At 38.5% G+C, this 26,619-nt stretch overlaps 1 long non-coding RNA gene, 1 other non-coding gene and 1 pseudogene across 2 annotated transcripts in view; 1 reads left to right on the top strand and 2 right to left on the bottom strand.

Moving 5' to 3' along the window:
* LOC141420791 (uncharacterized) overlaps positions 1–23,017 on the top strand; it is a 38,380-nt gene extending 15,363 nt beyond the window's left edge. The window contains exons 2-3 of the long non-coding RNA XR_012445434.1: positions 14,490–14,628; positions 21,963–23,017. This is a non-coding gene — a long non-coding RNA (uncharacterized lncRNA). The remainder of the gene's footprint in view (positions 1–14,489; positions 14,629–21,962) is intronic.
* Positions 9,401–10,052, bottom strand: LOC109698007 (small cell adhesion glycoprotein pseudogene; annotated as a pseudogene).
* On the bottom strand, positions 12,519–12,621 carry LOC141416209 (U6 spliceosomal RNA). The gene has a single exon (XR_012441024.1). It is a non-coding gene; the product is annotated as a U6 spliceosomal RNA (small nuclear RNA).
* Positions 23,018–26,619: the final 3,602 nt, after the last annotated feature.

Raw genomic sequence — 26,619 nt, 5'->3', positions numbered from 1 at the left:
CAGTCTGTTTTCTCTGAGGTCTTCAGCTGAGTGGACGACAACCACCCACATTGTGGAGGGGAATCTGCTGTGCTCCAAGTCTACCAATTTAAATGTTAATCTCATCTAAAAATACTTCACAGAAGCATTCAGAATGCTGTCTGACTAAATATCTGTGCAATGATTCAAGAAAGTTGGGACATAAAATTAATCATCACACTAAAGGTCAAGGTGAAATTATCTAGTCCAGTTTTCTAATCCAAGAAAAATATTCCCTTTCTGGTCAGAATCTCACTCAGAAGCTGCTTAAACAACATTTTGTAAGAGAACTCTCATTATTTCTTTAAAAATTAGACATTTTATTTTGAAAAGGAAGCAGACTTACAAAAAAGCTACAAGATTATTATAATTAATTTCCATAAAGGTTTTACCAAAACTCACACATAATTAGACGTTTCCTCTCTTCTATATGTGCGTGTGTATGCATGTGTATTCATACATATACAACTTCTATTCCTATGTGTATATATGTGAGCCATATTGAAGAGAAAAATTATCTTATACTTCAAAATATTTCAGTATATCTCCTATGACCAAGAACTTTCTCTTAATCCTAATATAATTGAAAAATCAGGAAAAATGAATAAGGATACATTATTACTATCCAATATACAATCCATATTCAGATTTCATCCATTTCCCCCCAAACTATCTCTTCTAGCAATTTTTTTCCATTTCATGTTCCAATGTAGGGTCATTCATTCATTCTGTTGCCATGTTCTACATCTACTTTTGATGGGAATATTTCTCAGCCTTTCTTGTTTTTTCAAATCACTGCTTTCTTTAAGGACTTGGGCCCATTGGCTTGTAGACTGTTTTTCATCTCAGTTGTGCCTGATTGTTTCTATGCAGGTTAGGCATTTTTGGCAGAAATACTACATGAATGATGCTGTGACCTTTTTCAGTGCATCATAGCAGTAGTCTCCAGACATCATTTTTCCCCACTATTGATGATGTTAAGTGTGATTACTTGATTAAGTTGTGCCTGCTAGGTTTCTCCCCTCTAAAGGTACATTTTTCCTTTTGTAATAATGGGGGATTACTTTGAGACTATGTAAGTCTCCTGTTCCCAAATTTTGCCCAGTGATTCTAGTATCTACTGATTATTCTCATCTCAACCAGTTGTTTTCATGATGGCTGCAAATGGTGAGTTTTCTACATTTGTTAGGTGACATGCTTCTGTAAAGATCTTTCCTCCTCCTTTCCTCGTCTACTTGTTTTTTGATTAGTTTGGTCTCATTATAATTCATGGATTCCTTCTTACCAGTGGATTATAGTCCACTACTTTCAGTATTTATTTAGATACTTAAACTTCCTAGTTTTGCCCAGCTCTTCCAACACTGCTCATGTATCACTTTACCATGGCCCTGTTAACTTTGGAATGTTCCCTTACTTTCCTCTCCTCATGTGTTGAGGTAGTCTGCTCCATTTTGATGTCTTTTTAGTAATACAATGTTTTATTTTATTTTAGTTTTTGCTGTTACTGGGGTCTGAACTCAGGGCCTCACACTTGCTAGGCAGGTGCTCTACCACTTGAGCCACTCTGCCAGTCCTCTAGTAATAAAATGTTAAATTATGTTGCATTCAAATTTCCTTGTCATTGGTTTTAAATTGATCCAAATCTTGCCTTCTGAAATGTCAGAGAATTTGCTTATTCTCTCCCCTAAATAATACACATATACATAGCCAAACTTTGTTCTTATTTTTACCTCAAGTCTTATTTTCTCCAGGCTATATATATATATCTCCAGTTTCATTCAGTATATAAATAGAGTGGAAATTATGTGCAAGTTATGTGATTGTTACTAAGGAATAGAAAAACAAATAAGACATTATCTCTGCTCTAAGAAACAATTAATTTGGGGACCTGTAAAGGAAGGCCCAAAAAAGAGCTCTGTGGCAACAATGCAAGGCAGGTGCTGTGGCACACTGGGGTCAAAAAACATGGTTTTCCCCTAGAAGTTTGGGGTGGCAATCTGGAGAAACTTGACAAAGGAGGTGGTATTTCCTTAGGGTCTTGACAGGTTACAAAAAGGAAATAGGGTCAACATTTTGGTTGAGGGAACTGCAGGGACAGGGCTTCAATGTTTGCATACTTGCATAAAATATTGTTTTTTCATCCAGCAAACTTCCTAACGGCTTCCCCTGACCCCCAAACCATGTGTCCTTGGCTCTTTTAAAAATGCGGGATCAAAAACTGAACACATTTTAGAGCTTCTCGTTAGTTTGATGTGAGAAAGAAGTGAGTGAGCTTCCATTTATTTGGTGGATACAGTCAGCATTCTTAACCCTGGGACAAAGCCATAGTATTTCTGTAGCAACATGTAAAATTGTTCACCGCATTTTCAACGAATGAAGACTATAAAAAGCTTCATGGTAATTTAGACCAGAGATTACCACTAAACAAAGAAAAACAATGTTTGTACTTATTTAGAACTTACTGGACTTCAGAATTGGAATAGAGAATTGTGGAACTATAATCCTTTTGGCAAGCAGGTTTTTTTTTTTTGTCAGATGAGAGATCATTTATTTCCTCTTACTACATATCATGCAAACAAGTTTTATGTTAATATTTCTGGTCTGAAAATTATCCTAATGCTGAATAATAACTTGGTATAAAGCTTTAAGAATTTAACAAGGCACTAATGGCTCACACCTGTAATCCTAGCTACTTGGGAGGCTGAGATTGGGAGGATTGTAGTTTGAGGCCAGCCTGGGCAAACAGTAAGACTCCAGTCTCAACCAATAGCTGGGCATGGTGCCATATACCTGTTAAAATAGGAGGATCATGGTCCAGGATGGCCTGGAGACCCCATCTCCAAAATAAGCAAAACAAAAAAGGGGTTGGAGGCATAGCTCAAGCAGTAGAGCGCCTGTCAAGCAAGCACAAAGCCCTGAATTCAACCTTCAGTACTACAATTTTTTTGTTTTTAGAATACAGGAGAAGGAAAAAAAGCACATTTGTACAATTGTATATAGGCAAAATTTATTTCAGTTGAAGAGAGTGTGGGAAGAAGTTTCTCAAAAGAATCTCATTGAAGAGGAGGGTGGTTGGTTGCTTTTTGTTGTTAGTAGGATCTTGTAAATCAATGGTAGGATAAAAGATGTGCTTACTGACCCATTTTATAATGGTGGCAAATTCAATTGCATCACAGGTACACACTGGTTCACAGTGTGCAAAAAGTACTTGAAAGTGAAAGGGGCATTTCGTTCATAAAAACCCAGTCCATAGAAACCTAGGGACTTTTTTGAACATTTGTGTCCCTACAAAAATACTTAAGTTAAAATCCCAGCCCCCATATGATAGTGTTTGCTGACACAGCTTTTGGAAATCATTAAGTTTAGAAGAGGGCATGAGGATGGGTGATCTTGGACATAACTAATTCAGAACCTTAAGTTTTCGTAATTTACCATGTAACTACAAATGTTTCTCATTACTAAGAAAATTGGACTATTCAAATGACATCTATGATTGTTGAGGTCTAATACTGTTCTATCCTGTTCTGCATGTTTGTATCTAGCAAACTTCATCACGGGAAGAGAAATCTTTAATTTTAGTAAATATGTCAACTGGTAGATCCATTAGGCAAAAGTTACGGCCAATCTTTGAACTGCTACAAAGGACCCTTTACAACTGGAGCTCCAATCTCCCCAGGCACGTGCTTAGGGAGGTATTCTACAACCTTGTAAGGAACTATGGTGCCACCGGTTGTGCCCTTTGGCTGTATCTGCTCTTTCCTCCTCCGAATTATAACTTTGTCTTCCCATCGGCAGCTTTGTGTCTGGTTTTCATCTAGTGGAACAAATTTCACATCCCATCAAAGGTCTTTTGCATTAAGCACAATGTCCTGCCATGGTAAGTGTCATAGTGTTAGAGTGTCAATTTCGAAGCCTTTCTTTTATGTGATTAAGTATCTCATGATGAAACACAACACTTCAGATATGAACAGAGGTGTTCCTCTGTCTATACACTTAGGAACCACAGGTGGTACATTTGGACCAGTCACTATTCAGGTGTATCTTCCTCTTCTCTGGCCCTCACAGACTGAAGGGTTGTCAAAACATTCTTGGAAACATTTTACCATGCTTCAGATAAGGACCTAAGCTGCTCAGTTTGTACAGTTTTTTCTTCAGATGCTTCAAATGAGCAGCCAATCTCTCTTTATCAAGGTTCCCATGCTCTTCAGCTTTTGTGGAAGCTTTATCCACTGCTTGTTTAGCTTGAGCAGATCAGTGGAGATGGATGTCTAGGGGACACCTCTGTGTAGTCTTGCAGTGTTTTGCTTCACCATGAGATATCAAAGTTCACCTTTCAGTCAGTTCTTCTAAACACAGGGATGTTTTCAAGAGCTTCAGTAGGAAATAAACAGTAGGATGAGAAAGGTACCCATTATTAAGAAGAAATAAGTTCTCTCTGGGATGGCCTTTCTTTCTGGTTCCTGAAACTACATAGTTGCTCTTGATATTCTTGATCCATTAGGATCTGACAATCACTTCACTCAAATCTCCCTTCACCACAACCTCCTTCTGCATGTTGTACTCTTGCAGACACAGCATATGCACCACCACCCTCACACATAGGCTCATAGAGGCTGGTGCCTCTGGGAACCAGCAGCAATAGGTATGTGAAAGGTGTCAAACTATAAGACAGGAGAAGGGACAACAACCCCCAGGCCTCTAAGGACCCCAAGGGTAAGGTCTTATAAGGCCATATGAGGTCATCATTCCAGGTCTTTTCTCTTTTGATGTCTTTTTCACAGGATCAGACTCCACAGTGCATATCTACAATAAGCACTCCCATTAAGAAGAATTTACCAAGATTTCACTCTTACCATGTCTAAAATTGATCTCTTGATCACCTTCCCCTACCTATTCAAACCCAGTTCTTCTCCAGTATTTCTGATCTTACTAAATAGCACTACTCAGTTGATTATTCTCAGAACCAAAGTTGTCCTTCGTTTTACTCTTTCAATCCCAGTCCATATTCAACCCATCCAGAGATCCTAGTTCTAGTTCAAACCAATTACCTAGGGAGGATTTCTGTAATAATCCCTGGCTGGTTTTTTTTGTATCTCTATTTTGAGCCTCCTTTCCAGCTCCACCTCCACCTCCTAGTTTCCAAAGTGTACTCAGAGGATCCTTTCAAGAGGCAAAGAAGATTGAGCTCTTCTCCTTACAATAACCATCCAGTCCTATCACCAACATTAGAACCAGCCCAAAGTCCTAGGGCCTCTAAGCCCCGTGCAGCTGTGCACTTGCCAGCCTCTGACCACACATGCATGCTAGACTCCATGTTCATTCTGCTCCTCACAAAGGCTTCCTGATGTTTCCTCAGCCTGGAACACTTTCCACTGAGGAAACACTTGACTGTTCCAAGCCTGGATCTCTCAATCCTTTCACTTCCCTGCTTTGAGATGCCACAGAGAACCTATCACTCTCATCCCTTCATCTGCTTTATTTTCCATCAAAGCAGTATTACTACTAAACTGAAACCTAAGACAAACTGTCCCTATTTCCAATAGCTGGATACAATAGCATGCGTCTATTCATTTCAGACTACCTGGGAGGTAAGATAGAGAGGATCACAGTTCCCAGCCTGCAATCCAGCAAAAATTTCCTGCATCCCAGCAAAAATGTTTGTAGGACCCCCAGCTCAGTGGAAAAAAGCTGGATGTGGTGGTGTCTGCCTGTATCCTGTCATTCCAGCTATGTCAGGAAGCCTAAAATAGAAGGATCAAGGTTCAGGCCAGCCTGACCCTATCTCCAAAATAACCAGAGCAAAATGGACTGCAGTGTGGCTCAAGCAGTAGAGTTCCTGCCTAGCAAAAGGCTTCAGTTCAAACCCCACTACTTCACCCTGCCAAAACAAAACAAAGCAAACTTCACAGAATAAATTCAGGCTAAAAAATGGAAATGTATGACAAATGATGACAACAGAAAAGTAGAATATTGTACTACAACATCCTGTTTCTCTTTTAATTTAGTACATCCCCATCCCTTTCCTAAAATACCCTCTTTCCCCATTAAGCCAAAGATTTGCAAAGCAGTAACTGCAAGGTGGGGAGTGGGGGTGGGGACATTAGAGCAAGCACGATGTTGCAAGCTTCTGAATGCCTCATGGTGAAAGAGATTATGTTTAAGAAGGAAAAAGAAATGGAGGGAGGACTCTATGATCAGTTTTTACATTTTTTTCTAATGCCATTTTTCCACAAGTAAATTTTTCCACAAACACTTGTGACATGGAGGACATGCTTTGCAACTTGCTTTCCAGAAGTGTACAGTGAGCATTTCCTGCAGAAGGCGTGTGCATCCCAGCCTCACCACACCCAGGTCAGCCATGGGGCCGAGGTGATGGGAGGTCACTAGGTTTAAACAACCTCACAGAAGAGATTTTTAAGGAAACATAGAGCTAAAATAAATAATATCAGGAGTACCAGAGACCAGTTTCCAAAATCATGTGATTTATATGGTTCCATCTGACTGCCATTCATTTAAACTACTGGTTTACAAGATTATTTTTTGGCAGCTGAAATTTTAAAAAAATTCTTTTTTGAATTTTGACAATCCTTTCCCCTTTTTTCCCCTCAAACTTATATAAAAAGACTAGGCCAGGCAAGGTGCTTCCCACCTGTAATCCTACCAAGTAGAGAGGTGGAGATCAAGAGGATCTCAGTTTGAGGCCAGCGGAGGCAAACAGTTAGGGAGACCCAATCTCAACCAGTAAAAAGCTGCACATGGTGGTGCACACCTGTCATCCCAGCTACACAGGAAGTATAAATAGGAGGACTGTGGTTCAGGCTAGTCTAGGCATAAAAATGAGATCCTACTCAAAAAATAACTATAGCAAAAAAGGGCAGGGTGTGTGGCTCAAGTGGTAGGGCACCTGCCTAGCAAGCACAAAGCCCTGAGCTCAAACCACAATAATACCAAAAAGGAAAGCAAGAGTATTTTAATCAGAGAGAATATAGTCTCTGGATTATGAAGAAATGCAGGAGACTTAGAAATACAAAAGAGCAGAATTTTAGAGAAACTGCCTATTTGAAACGTTCATTTATAGTCAAATCATGTTCCACAAATATGTTTTCTATTTATATTTTAAATTGTTCCTTTCCTTTCCTATGCAGGAAAAGTCTATGTAGATGTTGTTTCCAAATAACACTAGTTATTTGGAAATTTTCAATTGGATTACTCTGTAATGAGGACCAAATAATGGGGGCCAGAGACACTTAGGCTGTTTGTACACATGCACGTGTGATGGAAACAAACCTAAGTGTTCTAACTACACTACAAACTGCATTACATAGGCAGACCAGGACCTCTGGCAGAAGAAGAAGGAAATAAGGACAGTTTGTCTTAGGTTCCAGTTTAGTAGTACTACTGCTTTGATGGAAAATAAAGCAGATGAAGGGATGAGAGTGATAGGTTCTCTGTGGCATCTCAAAGCAGGGAAGTGAAAGGATTGAGAGACCCAGGCTTGGAACAGTCAAGTGGTTTCTCAGTGGAAAGTGTTCCAGGTTGAGGAAACAGCAGGAAGCCTTTGTGAGGAGCAGAATGAACATGGAGTCTAGCGTGCATGTGTGGTCAGAGGCTGGCAAGTGCACAGCTGCACGGGGCTTAGAGGCCCTAGGACTTTGGGCTGGTTCTAATGTTGGTGATAGGACTGGATGGTTATTGTAAGGAAAAGAGCTCAATCTTCTTTGCCTCTTGAAAGGATCCTCTGAGTACACTTTGGAAACTAGGAGGTGGAGGTGGAGCTGGAAAGGAGGCTCAAAATAGAGATACAAAAAAAACCAGTCAGGGATTATTACAGAAATCCTCCCTAGGTAATTGGTTTGAACTAGAACTAGGATCTCTGGATGGGTTGAATATGGACTGGGATTGAAAGAGTAAAACGAAGGACAACTTTGGTTCTGAGAATAATCAACTGAGTAGTGCTATTTAGTAAGATCAGAAATACTGGAGAAGAACTGGGTTTGAATAGGTAGGGGAAGGTGATCAAGAGATCAATTTTAGACATGGTAAGAGTGAAATCTTGGTAAATTCTTCTTAATGGGAGTACTTATTGTAGATATGCACTGTGGAGTCTGATCCTGTGAAAAAGACATCAAAAGAGAAAAGACCTGGAATGATGACCTCATATGGCCTTATAAGACCTTACCCTTGGGGTCCTTAGAGGCCTGGGGGTTGTTGTCCCTTCTCCTGTCTTATAGTTTGACACCTTTCACATACCTATTGCTGCTGGTTCCCAGAGGCACCAGCCTCTATGAGCCTATGTGTGAGGGTGGTGGTGCATATGCTGTGTCTGCAAGAGTACAACATGCAGAAGGAGGTTGTGGTGAAGGGAGATTTGAGTGAAGTGATTGTCAGATCCTAATGGATCAAGAATATCAAGAGCAACTATGTAGTTTCAGGAACCAGAAAGAAAGGCCATCCCAGAGAGAACTTATTTCTTCTTAATAATGGGTACCTTTCTCATCCTACTGTTTATTTCCTGCCGAAGCTCTTGAAAACATCCCTGTGTTTAGAAGAACTGACTGAAAGGTGAACTTTGATATCTCATGGTGAAGCAAAACACTGCAAGACTACACAGAGGTGTCCCCTAGACATCCATCTCCACTGATCTGCTCAAGCTAAACAAGCAGTGGATAAAGCTTCCACAAAAGCTGAAGAGCATGGGAACCTTGATAAAGAGAGATTGGCTGCTCATTTGAAGCATCTGAAGAAAAAACTGTACAAACTGAACAGCTTAGGTCCTTATCTGAAGCATGGTAAAATGTTTCCAAGAATGTTTTGACAACCCTTCAGTCTGTGAGGGCCAGAGAAGAGGAAGATACACCTGAATAGCGACTGGTCCAAATGTACCACCTGTGGTTCCTAAGTGTATAGACAGAGGAACACCTCTGTTCATATCTGAAGTGTTGTGTTTCATCATGAGATACTTAATCACATAAAGGAAAGGCTTCAAAATTGACACTCTAACACTATGACACTTACCATGGCAGGACATTGTGCTTAATGCAAAAGACCTTTGATGGGATGTGAAATTTGTTCCACTAGATGAAAACCAGACACAAAGCTGCCGATGGGAAGACAAAGTTAGATGCCCAGGCTGGCATCTAAGTGCACACCTCCCAATATCTGCCTCTCAAGAAGCTAGGATTTCAGGCATGAGCCAATGGTACCCATATTTGTTGATTTTTTTTAATCAATGAAAAATTTTAATTCGAATAAGAAGAACATACGTATGAGGAAGTTGAAAAATATGGAAAGGAAGGGCTCAGATGAAGAGATGTAGCACATTTATTGGGAGGTAAGATTTCAGAGTCTCCTGTCCCTCCTGGCCTGGAATTTTACTGTGGTATCTAGCCTTTGGGAAGAAAGTCTACAGTTATCTCCACTGAGTGACCAGGAAGGGGTCAGAGAGGAGCATCCACCAATACTTACTCTTTTTCCCCTTTTGACCTGTGAAGACACATACTCAACTGTTCTCTGACACAGCCCAACCTTGCTGGCTAGTCACAAACACCAGATCTATTACAAAGGCCTGGTTAAAAGCATTGTAAGCAGCTTTCTCTGTGTCCTTGGTCCTTGGAGTCAGTGATTCTGGCATTTGGGCCTGTGCCCTGGAAAGAGCCTGGATTTTAACAAACTAACCAATGCTAGTCACTGGCTTCTATTAAAATTTCTTTCACCTAATAAATTAAAAAGCATGTTAGCACCAGATCCAGGAATCAACTCCTAGGGGATTGGGAACTGTTAGATGAAATCCTCTTCCTTCTCTCTGCCCTTGGTTGGAGTCACTCTTCATCTGGAGGATGGCACTGAGCTTACCTGAAGCAGGTTGGTAGATGATGCCACTGCCTTTGTTCTTACACTGGTAAAAGAAGATCAAGATCGTAACCATGAACAGAGTGAGGAAGACCATGGTGATAGCAACTACCACTGAGTGCTATGCTGGTTTCTTCAGCTTCTGGAAACAGAGCCTCCATGGCTTGCAGCACCAGGATGGTCATCAGCTCTTCTTTAGGGAAGACATGGTCGAGGGGCTGGACATTGCTGCCAGGGGTTGAGCACCTCAGAGAGGGGCAGGTTTTCCTCGTAGGACAAGCTGCAGGGCAAAGCATCTTCTTTAATTACATCTACAAATTTGCTATAGACTTCTTTCTTTTCTTTGGAGGGGTGAGGCTACCTTCTCAATGAAATGGCCCAAAGATGATTGTGTTAAGTTTTATTTATTAATTCAAAACCTCAATTTATCAAACAGTAGTATGCTAAGAAAACCTTATTTGATGTGAGGCTTCTTTCACATATGCAGGCTTATGTTTCAAATATCATGCCAAGATTTGATTTGTAATTTTGAAATTACTATTTTCCCAGGCTGGCTTTGGTACTATCAAAATTCTCAGATGGTGTTTATCAAGGGGAAGCCAAAGTTTTGCATGTGTGCTAATACCAGAAAAGTAAAAATCTCTAAAGACATACTTTTTTAATCAAGATAAAATAGTTTAATTGATTCTAATGAAGGAAAATATCTCTGTTTTTAGATAGATAGTACTTATTGCATTCAATATAAGAATGTCAGTTTAAAAATTTCTCTTCTTTTTTAGCTACTAAAATACTAACGAAAAATTTTTGATTAGCATGTAATAATTATACACAATTAGTGGGTATAGGGAAATATTTCAACACATGTCTACTGTGCCAAATCAGGGTCATTGGCATTTCCATTTCCTAACCTTATCTTTATATTAGGCTTTGAGTTCTTCTCTTCTAGGTCTTCATTTTTCGATGATAATTACTCCACTGTCCTGCAGAAGACTGGAACTTATTTCTTCTGTGTGTTGGTGTCCAATATCCAATCTCCCTCTATTTCCACCTCCCCTCACTGTTCCCAACATCTAGTAACCACTATTCTACATTCAGATCAACTTTTTAAAAAACTTCCACATATGAGAGAGCATGTAGCATTTGGTCTTTCCATGTCTGGCTTATTTTATTTTATTTAATATAATTTCCTTCAGTTCTATCCATGTTGCTGCAAATGACAGGATTTCAATTTTTGTGGTTGAATAATATTCTGAATATTCTGTTATGCATATATATGTGTGTATATATGTTTACATATATATATATCACCTTTTCTCTATCCATTCAGCAGTTGATAGAAACCTAGATTGATCCCATATCTTGACTATTTTGAATAGTTCTTTAATAAATGTAGGAGTGAAGGAATTTCTGATATACTGATTTTATTCCTTTGGATATGTATGTATTAGTGGATAGCTGAGTCATATGGTACATCTATTTTATTTTTTGAGTGTTCTACATACCTTTCTCCATAATAGCTGTCCTAATTTACATCCCTACCAACAGTGTATAAGAGTTGCCTCTTCTCCACATCTTCACCAGCATTTGTTTTTTTTTTTTGATAATAGGCATTTTAATATAAAATATAGACTTTATATATTTAATATAAAATATAGACTTTTGAATGTTTTCTCATATACAAGTGATAAACATTTGAGGAGATAGCTGTGCTCACCCCAACTTAATCATTACACAATGTGTTCAAGTATCAAAACATCACATAGTATACCTTAAATATGTATAATTTTTATGTGTCAATTAGAAATAAAATATAAAATACTCATAACTTTGAAAAGAATCAAACCTGGATTTTTTTTTATATTTGGGTAGTTCATGGAATGTGTTCACATGCATTTTCTTGTGTTACCTTTCAATTACCTGTCAAAAATATTACTATTCCCACTTACTGATGAAAAACCTAAGGTTCAAAAAGAATAAAATGACTTACCAGAGGTTACAGAATGTTAGTTACGGTGATAGGGCTAAAATGAAACTATTATATCCATTGCAACAATTCCTAGACTATTCAACTTAAGTACCACGTGGACAAAGAAATAATAAACTAATCTTATAATAAATTAGATAGTCTAATATTTGTTGAGCACCAGTTGACAGGCATCATCCTAAATATTTACATATTTCCACAAACTTATAAAACAGGGACTATTAAAACTCTCATTTTGCAGATATGGAAACTGAGTTCTAGTGATTTGCATCAGATTATACAAGAGATACGTGGAATTGCTGGCTCCATCACCCACAAGCGGAGGCTGTCTGTGCCAGGGTTACTGCTCTCCTCTCTGCTTGAGCTGGTTACTTTGAGCAGTAACATCAGTAAGCATTGGCCACTGTGGTCCACGGTTGGTCTTTGCAGTGCTGCTGCAAAGTTCATGACTTTCAAGTTGATAGGATGGAATGCAAGTGAAAGCTGTACAACCAAACCCCCACACACCAGGAGGACAAAGCCCAATGTTGTTTCAAGGTCTAACAAGTAGGTACCTTGGAGAGCAGCTTGCTCCTTTCCCAGTCCTGCACCATGCCTGCAGATAATTCAGAAGCACTCACAGTGGATATCCTCCTCTTATTCTTCCTCGTCGTCTTCTTCTTCTTCTTTAAATTTGGAACATTTCATGTATTTCAGTGTCATCCTTGCACAGAGGCTATGTTAATCTTCTCTGTACCATTCCAGTTTTAGTAACTGTGCTGCCAAAGCAAGCATGTCACAGTGGATTTCAATTAGACAATTGCATGGCTTTTATGTGAAAAGACAGTCTACCACTTAATAGAGATACTTGTTAGTCTATACTAGCAAAATGCTACTGATAGCAGCTCTTATTAGGTTAAAATGATGTTTTTAACACCAGATTTGTGGAGTTGTAAAGATATTTTCTTTCTTTTTTTAAAGAAATGTATGTGATTTGTCATGGGTCAGAGGCTTTCTGGAATATAGATAAATCTCTCTACCCAGAAGGCCTAGTGTGTGCCAAATGGGCATGTCTAAAGATGGAAGAAAGAGGCTGGACCTAGGGACTAGGCCTCTGGGTGGAGTTTCCTTAGTGGAGTGTGGTGGTACACACCTGCAATGTAGCTACTCAGAAGGCAGAAGAAGGATGACTTCTAGTTTGAGACTCTATGTCACTAATAAAATACAAACAAAGGGGCTGAGGGTGTGGCTCAAGCAGTAGAGTGCTTATCTCGCAAGAGTAGTTTCTCTTGTCAGCAGGCTAATAGCCTGGTCAGTACAGCTGAAACAACATGTTCTTAAGCAAGATACTCAGGGTATTTCACAAGAAACACGGGAAGTGTGTGGAACTCACAGGCCATACACATTCTGCCTCTGCCTTGCCTTTTCTTGGGTGTGGAACTTGTCTTTGGTAAGTTGAAATCATACATGTGGCTTCTGGGAAATGGAAGCTGTAAAAGTCAGCATGTGCTTTGCTGTGTTCACTTTCCCTCTGCCACAGTAACTGGTCACCTTTCTGTTGGTGGCTGCTCCCTCAGCCTGAGACCAAGAAGAAGGATGACTTTGAGCAGAGACCACAGGTGACCTGCGTTAGGCAGGTAGTATGAGCAAGAAGCAAACCCTTCTTGTTTCATGCCACTGAGATCCCTGAGCTGTTAGTTACTGTCACATCCTCATTGTGACAGTGCAGGTGCTAATGATAACAAAGTAGGCAGAATGACATGTTTCTTAATGAGGAACCCTTATAGAAAATTTCCAATTGCGCAATGAAAAGGTGGATCAGTAACAAAATATTTGTAGTGCTTATCATCTTATTTTAACTTACATTTCAGACAGGAAATAATAACACCAAATCAATTACTGTGCTGCCCTGCAGTGTCTTCCTACCCTTTCTTATTCTCTAATACCCAGCTGGGCTTGGGGTCTTTTTACTAGTGATCTATGAGAGGGACATTTCTTCCTCCTTTATTGGTGTGTTGAAAGCAAGGATATCTTTCCCTAATTGCTTGCAGCACAGCTGAAAGCACGCTACACCTTGAATCAGACTTTATTGAAGGTTTGAGGAAAATGGAAGGGATGCAACAGTGAGAAATCTTTACAATACTGATGGGCATAGCCTGTCCCAGTGTCTCCTGGCCCTCACTGTCTCTCCTGGCCAGATGGAGGCTCTATAACCTGTTATACCACCACCCTTTACATGCATCCCAATACCAGAAATACTCTAGGAATCCCTTACCTTAGACCTCTGTCCCAAAGATGCAATGTTCTCTCTCCCAAATTGCTTACTTAATTCTTATTTCTTATCCCATACCCGATCATTTCCCAGATGACTAATTATAGTTCCTTTTGAGGAAACTCCCTCCCCATATTCATGTGCCATGATCTGACTTATGGCTCCAACCAGACTATCATGCTTACTCCAGAAAGGATTTTTAAGAGGCTCCAGTGAGAAAACAAACACTCCAACATATCAAAAGCCATCAACATAAGCGTTCATTTTTCACTGATGTAAAGCCTGATCTATGTACATCAAGTGGTGAATCATTGTCCTGTGACTTCCAGTCAGAAAGCTGAAGATCTGGGAGCAATGCTAACCAGACCTCAATCTTCCCATCCCTAGCAATCCCAGGAAGCCTGTGACCTGAGCACTTGCTGTGAGCAGAGGAGGAAGAAGCACCTTAAAACACAGAACAGCATCACTGGCACTTTGCTGTGGTCCATTCTCAAGGCTTTGGTTCATCCGTCTGCTATTCACCCAGGTGAGGCTTAGTAACTACCCAGCCCAGCTAGGGTTGTATAAGTTTAGTCCCTTTATTTTCCAGATTCTTCTCATCACAACCTTGAAAAAAATTCCTAGCTACGTGTTGGTGGCTCATGCCTGGGAGGCTGAGATCAGGAGATCACAGTTCCAGATCAGCACAGGCAAAAATCTTCATGAGACCTCCCATCTCAATGGAGAAAAGCTGGGTGTGGTTGTACATGCCTGTCATCCCAGCAATGGCAGTGGCAAGCCTAAAATAGGAGGATCATGATCTTAGCTGACCTAGGCAAAAAGTGAGTTATCTCCAAAATAACCAGAGCAAAAAGGGCTAGAGATACGGCTCAGGCAGTAAGAGCACCTGACTTGCAAGTACAAAGCCCTAAGTTCAAACCCCAGTAACACCAAAAAAAGAAAGCAACAAACAAACAAAAGAAATTCCTAGAATGAGATCTCTTTGTCACTTCCACACTGAAGGAATACAGGTCAAACTGAAGACCCTGAACCAGAAGAGGCAGTTCAGTGACTTCTCCAGTAAGATACTCTAAAAGGCATCAAGAAATCAGTGAAATATAAACTATATTGAATTTAGAAAGGGCTGACTGAGTGGTTCAAGTGGTGAGGTGCCTTCCTAGCAAGTGTGAGGCTCTGAACTCAGTACCACAAAAAAAAAAAAAAAGACTTGTAATGTCATGTGCCAAGTGATTTGTCCAAAATAATATTGAGCATATCAAAATAGTTCATGGATTAAAACACAGAAAAGGTTTGAGAAATATTTATGTTGCCAATTACACAATTAAGTTTGAGGTTTTTATTTGCCAAGTAAGAACCAATAGTAATAACCACATACTGACTTTTGAGCCATTCATTTTATATTTAAAATAATAACATTTTAAAAATATTTTCTTTTTTTCCTTAAAGACACACAACATATGATTGTATCCTCAAGTGGGTCGTTTATCATATTTTTAGTATAAAATAAAGGAAATTGTCAGGTTTCTTTCTTGCCAAGTTCTTAAGCCTACATGATAAGCCAGAGTTTAAAATAAATTTTTTCATTCGAGTTCTACTTTTCTGGTTTTACCTCTTATCTTATGAGGTAAGCATGGTAAGTCTTGTTAAGAAATGAAGAGAGAGGAAGATTTTAATTGAATCATCGCAAAATTGCATCACTATATTTATCCCCTTTGTTATTGGCAATAGTATTTTGTCATTTGTCAACTCCCCGTATCTCTTTTTTTTCTTTCTTTAAGTAAAAAAACTCTTCTTTAGGGCATACAGGATATGTTATAATAACCCATTTGATAGCTCTAAATAATTCTCTTCTATCAATGTACACACTAAGTATTATTAATGGGAAACTCAGCATGGGCCCCGAAAATAGCCAATAACTCAACTTGTCAGCATTTAATAACTACACATTTCAATTCAACATGAAGAAATAGAGGATTAAGTTTAGCAGTCCCAAAAGCAATGAATACAGATGATGAACTCTTTTCTTTCAGGCAATGAGACTGCAAATTATTATACAGAGACACTTATTTCTAATAATGTCATTTCAATATACTTCTCAGTTGCCTGATACTAGAAATATTTGTCCAAGAATTAGATGAGAATTTAATGGTCATTTAGTGCTTCAGGCCCACTCTCAGGCACCATCTGACAACCTTACCAGACACTGAGTGGCAATATTTCTCATCCCTCCCTGTACTTTCTTATCTCCTTTGTCTTTTGGTTCCCCTAAACAACTTTGGTTCCTTAATCTTAAGGGAAGTTGAGGGGTGGCAGTCAGTCTTTGTAATTGCTTCAAGCTGAGATTGGATATTGACCCAATCAGGGATCAGAAGTTGTGTTCTGTGTGATCTAGAGGAGACATGGGAAATTCAGTTGTCAGATGACCCCAGGTGCATCACGTGACCTTTAACTGGAAAAGAAGAAGAAACTAGGGAAAAGAATATCTTATAAAAAAAACAGCAAAATGGATTGAGTAATATTTTTATATATGAACAGTACAAGGATAAGTAATACCTTTTTATTAAGAGATTTTAAAGAACCTATGGTTAATCCACCATTAAGAAGACTTAAGCAGAATCTGACATTATTTTGATTTTCTTGGAGTACTGTACATTTCATACCTTGATATGAAATAACTCTATGAACAGGACTATTAAAATATGTTTGGAATCAGTGGAACTAATTATGTTTAAAAAATAGAAGTCCTTTGTCAAAAGTCTGAGTTTACCTTTGGTGAAGAGGTATCTGGTGAAAGGGCTTGTCTTTAGTCAGGAAACTGTATGTGAGAACCATTTCTTTAACCTCTAGGCTTTATTTACTTTGCAAGGATTGGCATAAGTGACTCCATTTTTATTTTAACAATTTTTCCCTTACCTTTGAACAGTATTTTCTGAAGATGTCCTTGGATTAACCACTCTATAGTTAATTGTCCCTCGTTGCTGGGATGACAATTGTCCTGATTGGTCTGGTATGTTTCCACATTGGGGGAGAAGTGATAGCTTGGAGTCAGTGCCAATAAGACCTTTTTTGGCCAAATTTAAGCAAGTAGGAGATTTAGAAGTGGCTCTTATGCTGAACTTACCTGGAATCCATTTTAAAGTTTGATTTTGTCTGTCTTGTAGGTAATGCCTTAGTGACTCAAAATTGTTTTGTTAAAAGTTATACTTTTGTAGCATCTTAACAGGCAACAGTTTTTTACAAGAAAAAAACAACAATAAAACCCAGAACAGTAAACATCTGAAAAAAAAAAACTGATTCGTTTGGAAAATAAGCACTTGCTAAAGTCATTTCCAATGAGTTTGATTGTAGATGCTTTAGAAAAATATCCAAATTGTGGAAGACAAAAGACTTAAAACAGTCATGGTTAGGAGTCTGAAAAGAGTTTAGCAGTTAACAGTCTATTGCATAGTATTTTATTATAATAATTATGATTGACAGCATTATGTCAGCATCATCAATCTCTCATACCTTAAAGATATTCTTTAGTTTTTATTTTAGCATAAAGAATGACACAATATATATATATATATACTTATAAATATAGTTAATAGGTTATTATATATTTTAATTTAATTTTGTTTGAAGAATAAATGAATTTCAAATGAGGTACAACATACTTATTTATAGATGTACTCTCTAGGTAACCAATGTCCAGTCCTTTTAATTATTTGAGTAGTACTGCTTTGAGTGTAGTGTTTGAGCATGTCTAATTAAAGATAGTAGTCATGACACAATTAGGAGCACAATCCTACAAAAGGCTGGTGCCATTAGCCAGCTTAGTTTGTCGGACACTAGTGTTTTTTATGTTTTGTATTTTAGAAGACTTGTATACTTGGAGAGCATAAATACATTAAACACACAAAGGAGTCAGCAACAATTAGTCCTTTTTTATATTGATTTAGCTTTTGTTTTTGAAGTAAATTTTGAATCCTTGGATCAGTAAGTATAATAGTCTTATAGCACTAACAAAAATCAAAGCTTAAGACAGGCAGCCACAGTGAGCCTGGTTTTAGGGATGATAGGAGTTTTGCCTCCCTATGGAAACTGGCAGAGATAAGGACTTAACAAAAACTTTAGCTGGACAAGCCACAGGGCTTGAAGAAGAGGTTGGGAGACCTAGTGCCTGTTCACTTTGTCTCACACTGGTGGAGTGTAGCGGTTTGGTTTTTATCTCAGGAGGAAGAGAGGTTTGAAGAAAGATGACAGCATTTTCAGCACAAAGAGGGAAGAAGCAGGAGAGATCTGAGAACTGGTCTCAGCACACAAAGAGAGCAGCAGACAGAAAAAGGAAAATAAATTTCTCATCTGGGTGATGTGGCCCCAGTGAAGTCACCAAACAACTGTTTCTAGAACTGGTGGCACTCCAGTGAGGAAGTCACCAAAAGGGAGGAGGCCTCCACCTGGCCCTTGGGTACCAAGTTCTTGATGTTGTGGAATAAAGGAATTTTAGGACACATCGAGGTAGAGACAAAGAAGTTTATTGGTAAAGCAAGGCAAAGAAAAGATAGAAATGCAGTATATAATCTAGACATGAGTGTGGGCACATCTGATAACAGGTACAAAGACTGCTCTAATATCAGGAGTATTTGTGGTGAAAAAGTGGGTTGGGAGGGTTGTTTGAATTTACCTTAGGAAAGTGTTTCCCTTTGTCCTGACACCTGGTATAATTTGTTGCTTTTGCTGTTGCACTTTATTATCAATTGGACCCAAAGATTCAAAGGTTGTCCTGCTCATTAAATTTGGATCACTATGACATAGTGCTTGAGCAGCCCTCTAAACAAAGGTTGGGTCCTGTCAGACACTCCCTTCAGGACAGGTGTTTATCCTTGCAATAAGTATTTTCCTTTGTGGACAATTTTTTGTGCCCAGAGGAATTATTTTCCCGAGTTCTTTCCCAGGATAGGTGTCTTTCTTTAAGACATGCTTCCTCAGTTCTCAGAGAACACTAATTTTTTTTGAGCAAGCAGGCAAGGTTGGAGGGACTTTGCCCCTCTTTTTTCCTTTTTTTTTCTGTAGTAAACATTGCAGTTTGTTGAGCAAGTGTAAGACTTAAAGAGTAGAAACCAGTATCTGTATATTTTTAATTAAGCTGGTACAATAGTTGTTAGTACAATACTTACTTATAAATTCTTGGCTGCTGTTTTCCATGCCTTAATTTCTCTGATCTATTTTGCCTCATTTTTACCTTCCATGTCTACTCCTAAATATCCCAGAAATAGCTTTTTGGATGAGAATTAACCATATGTCAGGGTGGTTGTCACTAGGAAGGGTTTTTATATGGTTGCTCCTTATATCCTTACTGTCTTCAGGACTCAGATTAGGCCTCCCTTTTCTACAAACGCCTTCCCTCCTCCCCAAACACCCTCAGTCTGGGTACATGAGAAGGAGCAGATGTCCTCAGATAGCCTCACATGAGCTGCTGGCAGTAAGCACTGCAAAGTCGCCAGCTGGAATGGGCAAGCTGCCATTACCAGGATGCTCTTCTTACGAGGAAGGCCGCTCCTCAAACTAAAAAACCTTTCAGTTCCCACCCTTAAGCTACCTGTTCCCTCCCAACCTACCCCACTCCCGCAGAGATATGGGAGCCTCTTTTGCAGAGAACCATCCACACTTCTCTAAGGCATGATAAGATTTGAAGAACTACATAATCTTGATGTTTTCTTCCCATGAGATTCTCCAACAACCTGTTCTTTGTTTATTGTGTAAGCCCTGAGAGAGCTCAGAAGAAAGGTCAGGGCATTCTTTAACTCAGAGCCTTTTACTAAATGTGCTGAGTTTTGGGTGAAGTTGGCTTCAACTTAATGCTTAGTGTTTGACAACGTGCCATTTCCTTTGTGCCTCACCACCTCCAAAGGCCAGCTTGGTTTTTGTGATGTATGTCCCCTCCTTAACCTTCTTGATTGCACAAACCTTTGAATCCCACCTCACACTAGAATTATCTATTATTATTATTATTATTTTAGCGGTATTGGGGACTGAACTCAGGGCCTTGTGTTTGCTAGGCAGGCACTCTACCACTTGAGCCACTTCACCAGTCCTCTCTCTTAACTTTTGGATGAAGGTGGTAATTCCACATCACTGCTCCACCTCTCCTTCTCTCACCCACCCAAACTCCGGCCCCCCAATCATTTTTTTTAAAAAGCTACATCAAAGTACTTCAATGGGACTTTAATTTGGTGGCTATCTTAGGAATGTATTTAATGTTTTCACTGTCCTTTTTAGTCTGTCTACTCTTGATGAACAGTGCTCAGGAATCATCCCCATTTAGTTTTCTTTGCATCTCACACAGTAAGGAATCATGCCAAGCTGTATAGATCTCTTTTCATAATCACAGGAATGGTGATACTCACAATGAATTAATTGGTAGGTGTAGAGTCATGGACATGAATGGTAACATGTGAAACTGTCACTCTAGCTTAGAATGGCTCCTCTTTAAGGAGTGGAAATGATGGAGATAACACTTTCCAACTCCCACCACCGCCCTTGTGTTTCAGCATGCTACTCATGCATGGTAGATAACCTATACAAAAAGTGTGACAAGACAAATTCTCAAAAACCTCCAACCATCCTGTCTTCCCTTAGGTAGCATCTAAGTTATACATATATGGTGCCTAAATGAATTCTAGCTATTTTATGCATGTAGAATAATGAAACAGTATTTCAGTTACCTTATCCTTGAAAACAGAAAAGACCATTAGATTTCATTTCTTACTATTTAATTCATCACCACAGTCATCATCTTCCAGACTACAGATGGTAGCTGTACTTTCTAAAACTCTGTTTTTAAGTAAACAGCATTTCCTCAAACAGCTCTGCAGAGAGAACATACAATATTTACATTCCTCTCGAGTTCTTTGCATTCTGCCCAAGTTTATAAGCACATTTGCAATGAAATTGATATCACTACAAAAGTGCGTTCTTTCAAATTTGGTTAAGGAGAAAAACTAAACTAGGAAAACGCTTTTCAGAAAGATTCTTCAGTCTTTTTGTAAGAGCACACTTAACATTTCTATTCCTGTTTTCTCTGTTCACAAATACCTGACCAAACATAGTTCACTTAATTAACAGCTCTCTAAGTATATTGAGTTTGCTGCCTTAGGGATGAGACAGTGGAGGGCAGAAGCTCCTGACTTGTCTGGCAGTGCTCCAGAAGTGCCAAATGACATGCTTAAACTGAAGAACTAGAAAAGACTCCAATGCAATGATGGGAGCAACCACTGGGTGCGGGAGACAGAGAGGCTGGAGAGGCGGTGAGCCTCCCTCGGTCCTCTATGAGAGAAAGTCTGGCTTTAGGGATAATATTTATGAACTCCACTATGGTAATGTGTATGGATCTATGAACTCAAAACTCAGTCTAAGAAGATATTTGTAAAGCCATCTTTCTGGAATCTCTGCAAACAATAACGTTAGCCCTTTGACCTGGAAGTGTGTATCTTTTGGTCCTTGGAAATATGAAACATATAAACAAAAAATGAAAAGACAATAAAATGGAGTTAATGAGGATAATGAACACCTTCAAATTAATGAATTTACTGGACGTGTAGTAATTTATATCTATCTCTAGCATGATACTGTAGTTACTTTTCTGAGGTTTGTTGCTAATGATGCTGATTTGGGTTGCAAGATAACTGGGACAAAGATTGTTGGGGGATGCGGAACCAACTGAATTAGCTGGCCCTGTGTTTTTAGAAAGCAATTACATATTTCATGCAGCTGAGATGAAAGTGGGGCAGCTGCACTGGAAGCCTGAAGGGTTTGTGAGGATGAATCACAGATTTTGATCAGTCTTTTAAATCCTTCCTTATATTTCTTTATTTCTAGGTTGATCTGGTACTTGACCAACAAGAACCAACTGGAGGGAAAAGGAATATATTTTTAAAAGATAGATTTCTCACCAGCAATAAACAGTTGGATGTTGCTGTATGGTTATGTTTTTTTCAGGTTGGACCCAAAAGCATCTCCATTAGAGAGCTCCAGCTTTGCTTCTGGCATAGGGAAGCCACACATCTGACTTCGTTAAAACACAAGTACTTACTAATCACTGGCCTGGATCAAGCCTAATGCTAGGTCATGTTACCAGCTAAAACAATAAACACAAAACTTTGAATGGAAATAAAAAACAGGGTGTAGAGATATAAATTATCCTTTGTGATTTTGCAAAATAAACAAGCAGAAATCCTGATCTTGGCTGAACGACTAGCCTGTTCTTTTGTTTGGCCCCAATTGTTTTTCATTTAAAATTAATTCAATATTTTAAAATTAGAAGACTACACCCCCCCCACACACAGAATCAATATTTTCATATTCTCTAGAAGAATCAGAAAGTCTGGGCCAGTATTGATGCAGAGTCACAACCCACTGGATCTGAACAGAGCCCTTTAAATGGATCTTAAATTCTCCATTGTAAGACAATCTCCCCAGTCCCACAGTGAACTCCTGGTGCAGTTATGCCCAGTACTTACCCCACATTTATCATTCCTGCCTGGCATTTGGGGTACCTACCTTAGAATCGCATGCAGGCATTATTTGAGATACTCTACATTGTTTGTGATGTTCAGCAAATTCCGTGTCCATGTCTGTCTCTGTTTCTTTATCTCTAAGCTGGGAATGATAATAGAATACCTACCTCATTGTGTTATATGAAGATCAAACAACCCTGGCAAAGTGCCTGCTACATAATGAGTACCATAAATGTGTGAGCGATTGGTATTAATTTATTATTAAACAGTTACAGTATACAAGTTGTCCATCCCTTATCTGAAATCCTTGGGACCACAAGTGTTTTGGATTTTTTTCAAATTTTGGATTATTTGCATATATGTAATGAGATATTTGGGGGATGGAACCTGAGAATTTGTTTTGTTTGTTTTAGTTTACATAGCCGTTTGTTTCCTCTTTATTATCACATTATTGTTGTACCAGAGGTACCTTGTGACATTTACAAAAGTTCATAAAATATTATCATAGTTTGATTCACCCCTCCATCATTCTCCTTTATTCCTCACTCCCCCCATTCCTGGAACAGTTTCAACATGTCTCATTTTTCCATTTTCATACAGAGTACATAAAATTTCCACTACATTCACCCTCATATATGCTTTCTTTATAACCTCCACCCTCCTACTGGTGCTAACCCCCGGACAGGTGCTGTTTTACCTTCCTGTTCTCAGGTTTGTTTGATTTTTTTTCCCTTTATTGTTGTGCTGGGTGTGGATACACTGTGGCATTTACAAAGGTTCTTACAGTGTTTCACATATATCATTCTTGAATTCACCCCCTCCAATTAGCCCCCCTATTCCTGGAATAGTTTACAGGTATCATTTTTTCATTTACATACATGTGTACACATTTTTTGCACCGTATTCACCTTCCTTCCCCCTGCCTCCTTCCCCCTCCCATTGGTACCACTCCTCCCTTCCCCACAGGACCTGTTCCGTCCTCCGGTTCTCTGACTTTGTAGAAGCAAAAAGAAAAGAAATGACATTTTTCCTTGTTTGAGATAAAGGTAGCTACACAGGGAGTTTCCTTGTGAATTTCCATATATATATATATATATGTATTATTGTAGTAGGGAAGCAGACCAAAAGAGAACCAGACAGACTGTGCTCTGATAATAAGGCAGGGGGAAGGGATGGCAAAGTAGAGAGAGAAAAATTAAAACATGAAGAAGGTCACATAGCACTGGGGGAATGAAACAGCCAATGAAGTCACATACAGCCATATGTCGGTTGAGCTTTGCTTTTTGCTTTTGCAACCTGTTTACAAGGGTATATAAGGGGACCTTTTTTGTTCTTGGGGCTCAGCCTTTAGACACGACTCTGCTGGGTCTGTGTTGGCACAATAAAATGTTGCTTCCTGCTAAACTGCCTCAGTGTCCCATATCTCAGCTTGAGATTCTTGCAACTTTATAACCCTAATTGTTTTATTCCTCTAATTTTATTCAGTCTACCTTAGTCCTTTTCTTATGGTGGTTTCAGTCAGTTTAAGATTTCTATATTCATTGTTGTATAGAAATTATATCAACCATATTCAATTTCTTAGTTCATTTTGAAAAAAAAAGACATTTTTGTTTTTTAAGATAGCTATACAAGGTGTTTCATTGTGACATTTACATGTATATGTGTATTATAACCCAAATTGGGAACCTGAAAATTGTTGTTTATGGGGCAAAACTATAGCAGTACAACATGCATCCAGACTGTGCATGAAGCTGCATGTTTACGCATCCCAATGCAGAGAATCAATGTTTCTTATCCTGACAGTGGTTCCAAATGAAACCACACACAATACTGACACTGATATGGCAAAAACAATGGATATGGCAAATCTGTACACAGATTTTCTCAAATGCTCTAAAGTGGCCTGAAGAAAAGAGAGTTCTTGTGACAAAAATTTCTATCACCCATCAGGAAGTCCATATCATAGGAGCGATTTATTGCTAATTGATATAACAATGTCCAATATAGGAACAATTTTAAAACTTCATTTGAATCGTACTTTTGTAAACCTTAAATTTAGATTAATTTTGTGTTTTCCCTAAATGACTGAATGTATCAAAATTTTAAATAAAACAGAAAAAGATTCTATTGAAAGCTAAAACTTACTGTGGAAGAAAGGACTTGTAGCAGTTTCAAAATGTCAAAATTCCTTTATTATAACACAAGGAAATTTTAAAAATCTCTCACAGGCAAAATCATGAAAATAAGGAAAAAGACAAAATAATCAAAACAAAAAAGGCATTAAAATACTAACTAAAGAGACAAGTTAAAATAATAACTAAGAATTAGAACACTTTCAAAGAAGACAAAAAAAGGATAAGGAAAAGAAAAGTAAGAAGGAAGAATTGTAAGTTCAACCAAACACCCCAGATGGTCAACAGCAGCTCCATTTAACTAATTAGTTGACTTTGTTAAGTACAATGTTTTCCTTCATTATGTTTGGTTACAAAAGGCAACAATGAATGACAGCTTTTTTCAAAAAATTGTGATCCTAATAATATGTATAGAGAACTAAATAGAATATAAAATAAATGAAAGATGAGACATAAATATATTATGCAAAAAAATTATCAGTGGTTAGGTTATCTTGAGAATCTATCACAAACCAACACTGAAGGCTGCACTAATCATTTGTAAGCTGTTTTCAGTGAGACAGAGGCACCTTACATATGAGGTTTACTGACCATATTGGTAATTCTGATGAGCCATGAAGACTACACAGAGAACAAGGAGTCTGTGCTGACTTGTACGATAAGCAAATCAACAGAACACATCCCTCCCTGTCTTAAAGAGAAGATAATTCAGTGTTATCTCTCTACTGCTAAAAGATACTTACAGTTGTTAAATTTTAAGTGAAAGTGTCTTACTCTTTAAGAACTGTAGGCTGCCATACCCGGCATGTTCTTAGAGATACAGTTTCACTAACTTTAGTGCCCAGACCAGTCTGTAACTGTGAGCCTGCTATTTTCACATCTCAAGTAGCTGGCGTTATGGGCATGAGCCACCATGCCTGGCTGCAAAATGAGGTTTCTGAATAACAGAAATTTCCTAAGAATCATCTATTTTTTAATTTATTTCATTGTTATACAAGAATTTAAGAATGAGAAAATGAAAAAACAAAGAAGACATCTATTCAAATTGAAATAACAAGTGAATATGTACAAAAGAAACAGTGAACAAAACCCTACAGTTCACCCCACAAATACAGATTTTAGACAGTATGTAACAAACACTGATCTGAGAAATAATGGTGCACAACTGTTATAAAGAAAAGTCTTATGAATAGTTTGAAAACATAAGCCATCTATATGTGAGTTTTTCCCCCGATAAATTGTGTCCTGGACAATCATAACTTGCCATTGGAAAGCATTTGCTGTGTGACAAGAAGGAGCCATGAGATGAGAACTACATGAAGGAAGCTGCTTCACAGGACCAGAAAGTTGTTGATTACTTTGATATTTTGCAACACTTTTTTTTTCTCAAAGTAGACTTCATTTTTTACAGCATTCAAAATTTACAGAAATGTTGAGTGGACGACAACAAAGATTTCCCATACTCTCTCCCTTATACATGCATAACTATCCCCAGTAACAACATTTGTTACAATTGATGAGCTTCTGTTGACATACCAAAGTTCATACTTTACATTAGGGATCACATTCGGTGATGTACCTGCCATGGGTTTAGACACATTCATAACACATATCCACCTGCAGAGCAGTTTTATTGCCTGGAGACTCCACTGTGCTTCATCCCAGCCTCTAGCATCAACAGATCTTTTTCCTGTCTTCCTGAATGTGGACCTTAGTTTTTAAATTTTATCTCTAGTGATGTGTCTCTTTAACAGTTTGTTCAATTCCAGGATTGTAGTACATTACCTTAAACTTTCTCCCAGGTAAGAAGCTTGAAACTATACTAGGAAAATTGAAAGCCAGGGAGCAGTTTAGTATTCTTCTTAGAAGATGACAACAAAACAATCA

Source organism: Castor canadensis, chromosome 1 (genome assembly GCF_047511655.1).
Source record: "Castor canadensis chromosome 1, mCasCan1.hap1v2, whole genome shotgun sequence".
NCBI lineage: Eukaryota > Metazoa > Chordata > Mammalia > Rodentia > Castoridae > Castor > Castor canadensis.
Note: the sequence above shows the minus strand (reverse complement) of the source record. Positions and strands in the feature narration are given on the sequence as shown.